Here is a 5483-nt window from a genome sequence, read left to right as displayed (position 1 = left end):
ATAGAAAATGATGAATAACTGACAGAAAAAGCGTCTTTGAGAGTTTTAGTTTTAAACGGTCTTCCCAAATTTCTGTCTTGGGAGATCTGAGATGCAGAAGAGATTGTGGTTTGTGGCTGGAACCCGAGTTTAAACCGGGTCTGGGCAAAGTGTCTGCTTTGAAATATTTTTTTCTCCTTGTCTCTTCTGCCTTCTACCATTTTTACTCTGAACTTGATCTCGAGGATCACATTGCTTAAATTTTGTGTTGATCAAAAATTCTTTTGACTCAAAGCAAATATATCTAGCCCAAGTAGGAAATGATGCTTCATTTTGGCCACAGGCTTTATCCAGCTCCTCACTCCTTTTTGCCTTACAGAGGAACCACAAGATGAAGCCTTTGAACAATACAAAAAACACTCTTCCCACAAATCTCTGCCTGATGCCGTGGAGGAATTCTGCTTGCTCCTCTTGACAGTTCCGACCTCATGTTTTCATCGCACTGAAGAGACTTAGAAGATGGAGCTCAGCCTTCTTGCTTTTCTGCTCTCAAAGACACTGCATATGCCAATGGAGTGTGATCTGAAAAACAAGAAAGACTCTGAGAACTGATTAAACATGCATGTAAAAATCTTCCTATCAAGTCACTGAACAGTAAAATTAAATAGGACAAGGAAGCAGGTGGTAAACGAACAAAGACTGATGTGAAAGGAGATGTTTACATAAAGAGCAGCCTAACTAATCCTTTGAAATATGAATGTAAAGACTTCAAGATGTCTAAAACTTTGGATAGCTCTAGTTACAGGCGTTTCAAGGGCTTCTAGCATCTTTAAATTTTTTCCTCCAGCATCTTTTAAAGCAGGAAAGAAGAGAATAATTTTCCTTCTCAAGGTGAGATTTAAAAATACCCTTAGATCTTGCTCAGAATTGGAACGCGTATTCTCCTTGACCCAGCACGGGAGCTGTAACTCTCCAAGTATAACAAATTGTTTTCTTGTAGCTCCCAGAACGAAACTCAATCACACCAGAAAGTCTCTGAAGAGAACAACTTCAGAAGACATTTTTGAAAGTGAACAGAAACTCCTTGATGACAAGAAAAAGAATGGATCTGGCTTAACTGCTTTAAAAAAATGTGTCTGGGTCCTTCTCTTCTTTTTAGCTTCCTCACCTTTTTTTAGTTCTCAGCACTCCGGTCAGATTTGTTACATGTTAATTAGAAAATTTCTCCTTGTGATGAGATGAAGTTTTTGTGCTTTGATACCATAAATGCTCAATAGAGCTTCACCTGGGACCTCAAATTATGAAAGATTAGCATCAGAGTCAGCAGATAGATGTCTTGGCACTCTCATCATTTTAAAGTCTGTATTTGAAATGAAATAATCCAGAAGCCAATTTGGTTTTTTTAGGGTAGGAGGGATGGAATTTGCAGCTATGCAAGTAAATATTTGCCCTCTATGAAGTCCAGGAAGCATGTGAGGCCCTACCAGAAGCTTAACAGAAAAAAAGGAGTTAAGCAGAGAGGGGACTAGCTCTTCACCAACCATTTCCCTCTTCTTGTTGGCTCACAGACTACATTTCCCAGATTATCTTGCAATTAGTCACCATATGACTGGTTCTGGCCAAGGAAATGTAGGTGGAAGTCATGTAGGCCACCTCCGTTCCTGGCCTATATATTCTCTCAAAATCTGCCGCATGGTTTCTCTTCCCTCATCTTCCAGCAGAATATAAAAGATCCAGAGGAAGACTGGGTCCTAAAGAATAGCAAAACCACTAAACGGAAGGAACCTGAATTTCTAGGTCACAATGTAGACCAGAGCCCCTCATGACTTAGAAGGACTCTCATGTGAGAAAGAAGTGAGCCTGCATTGTGCTAGGCCACCAAGTTCTTGATGTTTATTTGTTACAGCAATGAATCTGTCCTGACCAACACAGAGGAATGGTCCAGGAATATATGGAGTAGGCTTGTAACTGGATGTGGTAGGCAGGATTCTAAGATGGCCCCATGACCTCTACCTCCTGGTGTTACTCCCATTATTATGCTATGTTCCATGGCGAAAGGGATTTTCCAGATGTAATTAAGGCTACTGATCAGTTGATAAGGAGATTATCTGGGTGGGCCTAAACTAATCACAAGAATCTTTTAAAAGCAGAGATTTTTCTCCAGCTGGTAATGGAAGAGGACGTGAGAGAGATTGAAGTGCAAAAGAGATTTGACACTTAAATGGAGGGGCTCATGCGGCAAGGACCTTAGAGTGGCCTGTAGGAGGTGAGAGTGGTACCTGGCCAACAGCTGGCAAGATAATGGAACCTCAGTCCTAGAGTCACAAGGAAGTTAATTCTGCCAACAATCTGAGGGAACTTGGAAGCAGATCTTTCCCTAGAAAAGCCTCCAAATGGGGATCTAGCCAGCTGACACCTTGATGTCAGCCTCTTGAGGCTCAGAAGAGGACTCAGCTAACAGGTGCCAGGCTCCTGACCCATGGTAATGGTGAAATGATAAATGTGTGTTGTTCTAAGCCACTAAGTTTATAGTAATTTGTTCTCTAAAAATAGAAAACTAATGCAGAGGGTTCATAAGTGCTATGTCTGAAATATGTGGCAGAATCAGCATTGGCCCAGGCTGGTGTCAACATACAAGAAGTTGGATCTGGTGGATAGGACATGGCAGCAGGAGACAATGCATGTGACATGTGAGATGGCTTCTTGTTCTGTGGGTCTACGGTTGAACCAAAACTCTGTCAAGATCTGGGCAGGGGCTTCTGGCCCCAACCAAGAGGCCTGGGGTCACAGGTTGAGTCTAACTCTCAGTGATGAGAACTGAATAGGAGCTCCTGGTTTAGTGGATGAGGCTAGAGGTTTCAATGTATTTGTTTGTGGTTCTTCAGTATCGTCTCAGAGGGCTCAGAGACGGGTTGAGTAGACACTGCCTTGGCTCTCCATGTCTGCTATAATCAGGGTGGCCTTGCATTTAGGTGTTTATATTTGGAGTTCCACATGAAATTCATTTGGAAAAAACTTCATTGCTAAAACCATTAGAAACTCCTCAGTTTAGGGAAAAGCTATGTATCTTTAGGGAAATTTGAGAACCTCTCATACATAGGGCAGCAAGACTAATTCTAAAGCCCAAAAGAGAGCGGCAGTGGGGACCTAAATTGCTCTGCAGGCCTAGTTCTCATTGGCCAGGATCTGACCTGGACTGGGTCTGAAGGACAACATTCTCTGGGCAAGATTGGGGCAATCGAGGACCGAGCAAGGTCTTGTTTAGCTTTAAAAGTGCACTTATGTGTCCTCCAAAGAGAAAGCACAATAGATAGAGAGGTAGATATATAATAAATATTATATACAGAAATAGTCTATATAATAAATACTGTAGACACAAATTCCCCGACCTGCTCATCTAATCTGGCTCATCTTGTGTTGCTTCCAGTCTTCATTCCTAGTAAGCATTTCTTAAATACCTGTGTGTGCCAGGCCTTGCATATAGAACTGGGGATTCAGAAGTACAACCAAGGAGGTCACAAGCAGGAGGGAAGAAAGAGACAAGAAAATGCATGATTGCATCAGGTTCCCCCAAGAAAACTGGTTTAGCATTCTGATTGTGGAATCTCATGGGAAGAGAGCCATAAAATCTCCATTTTGACATGGAGCTGGCATTCAGGGACAGCACTCCGAAGTGACAAGAAATAAAGGCAGCAGCCACCTGGAAAGCCCAGGCTTCTGTCTTTCAACTCACTTAATGGGATGTTTAGCATAAGCACATCTGCACAGGAAATTTTCTCCTCAATCAGAGGAGGCCCTAATTGTACCTGTTTAGTTGCCATTAGGATTGTCGACCTGGCTGCCTGCATGTGCCCTCCCCAGCATGGTGGGAGAAGGACTGCCAGGACTCCAGGCAGAAGCTGCAAAATTTCTTTTGAGCAATCCTCAGAAGTCATGCTGCATGATTTCCTCCACATTCTCTTAGGCGAGTACCGATTCTGGAGGAGGGGACTACACAAAGGCATGGATGTGGGCGATGTGGTTCATTGGGAGGAAGCATCTGCAGTATTTTGTATGAAATCAAAGAAGAGTTGAGGGATTATAAAGTCCCCAAATCTTATTGTCAGTAAGCTGATTATGAGGGTCTTTTAGTATCAAATGCCCAGCTCTAATGGGACTAACTAAACTTTATCTGCCTAGGTCATAAACTTTCTGTCTCTTGGTGAGCCTCCACTTTCTGGGAAAGCAGACAATTTACTATGAATTGGAAAATTTTATCCATACATTCCTGGGCAGCTTTCTCAGCAGAAACAAAATCCATAGGTGATCATTTGCTACTTAAAATAAGTTGTTACAACTCCATTTTAAAAATCAACATATGAATCCCACCAACCTTATGCCTCTACTGACAAAGCCAGCCCTGGTGGAGGGCTCCTGAGTCTGAATTACCACAGTAATTATTTTGGACCATACAATCCAGCATTTGCCTATAAACTGTGTTCTATTCCTTAGCTGTTTTATATAGATCTCTTGAAACCCATTGATGTATATGTTAGACCCTAGTTCAAACCACTCCATGGCTTCCATCTAGCCTACAGGCAAAGTCCGAAATTCCTCAGCCTTGTATATGAGGCCTTCTGTAAGTTAAGTTCTCTCTAGCTTCTCTACCTCATCTTTTCTATTATCCTTTTAAAAATCCTTTTTTATTGTTCATCCTAAGTAAGGACCATATTCACTTTTGCCCCACACTCTAGTCCACTCATCCTCCACTTTTCCAGCCATTCTTCCTAGCTTCGTACTCTGACCATATCTTGTTCTTATTACCTCTCTTGTTTCTCTGACACTCAGCTCAAGATCACTTCATTTTTATTTGTCCTTTGATGAATAGATGCTGTCTCTTCCCACGGGATCAAGGACTGAGTCACACTTTTCTCCTTTCCATGGCTAGTGCCCTATGCACAACAGAGGCTTAATTAGTGTTTGTTTACAAAGTAGTATGGCCTGTGAAAGAGCAGACCATTCTGCTCCTCCGTCCCCAAATGAATCCTATTATAAGGAGAACCTTAACAAAATGTAATTGTTTTAGTGGAGATCTTTTCCACGGCATAAACATTATCCAACTCATTGGTCACAGCCAACTAACCAAACTCTTCAATTAAAATTAAAAATGTCATTCTGTGTGTTTTCTGTTAGGTTTTATTTCACTTCTCATTTTCATTCTGTTGAAAGGAAAAGTGAAAGAGCAAGACAAATGTAATTGAAGGACATACAGCAAAGTTTACTGGTCTTCCTTATAGTTTCCCCTCAAAAACCTATTTTACTCTTTTCTTTTGATGTCTTTAATTTCCCTTTTCTGTCGTATGCCTCTGACTGTTTTGGCTCTCAATGCTGACAAAACATCCACTTTTTCTGTGAAGATCAAATTGCCGTATATTTTTCTAATGGGAAAATACCTAAAGTTTTTAAGATACAGTTTTGTGATTGTTACCTAGAGAGAAAGTCTGTTTAAACAGACTCATTTAAAA

At 41.3% G+C, this 5483-nt stretch overlaps 1 long non-coding RNA gene across 1 annotated transcript; it reads right to left on the bottom strand.

The window, feature by feature from the left end:
* Nucleotides 1-293: 293 nt before the first annotated feature.
* On the bottom strand, nt 294-4910 carry LOC139077957 (uncharacterized). Its single transcript, XR_011530632.1, has 2 exons — nt 4783-4910; nt 294-561 (listed from the first exon to the last, which is right to left on the bottom strand). It is a non-coding gene; the product is annotated as an uncharacterized lncRNA (long non-coding RNA).
* Nucleotides 4911-5483: the final 573 nt, after the last annotated feature.

The sequence above is a fragment of the Equus przewalskii genome, chromosome 20 (genome assembly GCF_037783145.1).
Source record: "Equus przewalskii isolate Varuska chromosome 20, EquPr2, whole genome shotgun sequence".
NCBI lineage: Eukaryota > Metazoa > Chordata > Mammalia > Perissodactyla > Equidae > Equus > Equus przewalskii.
This window is presented reverse-complemented; position numbering and strand designations above follow the sequence as displayed.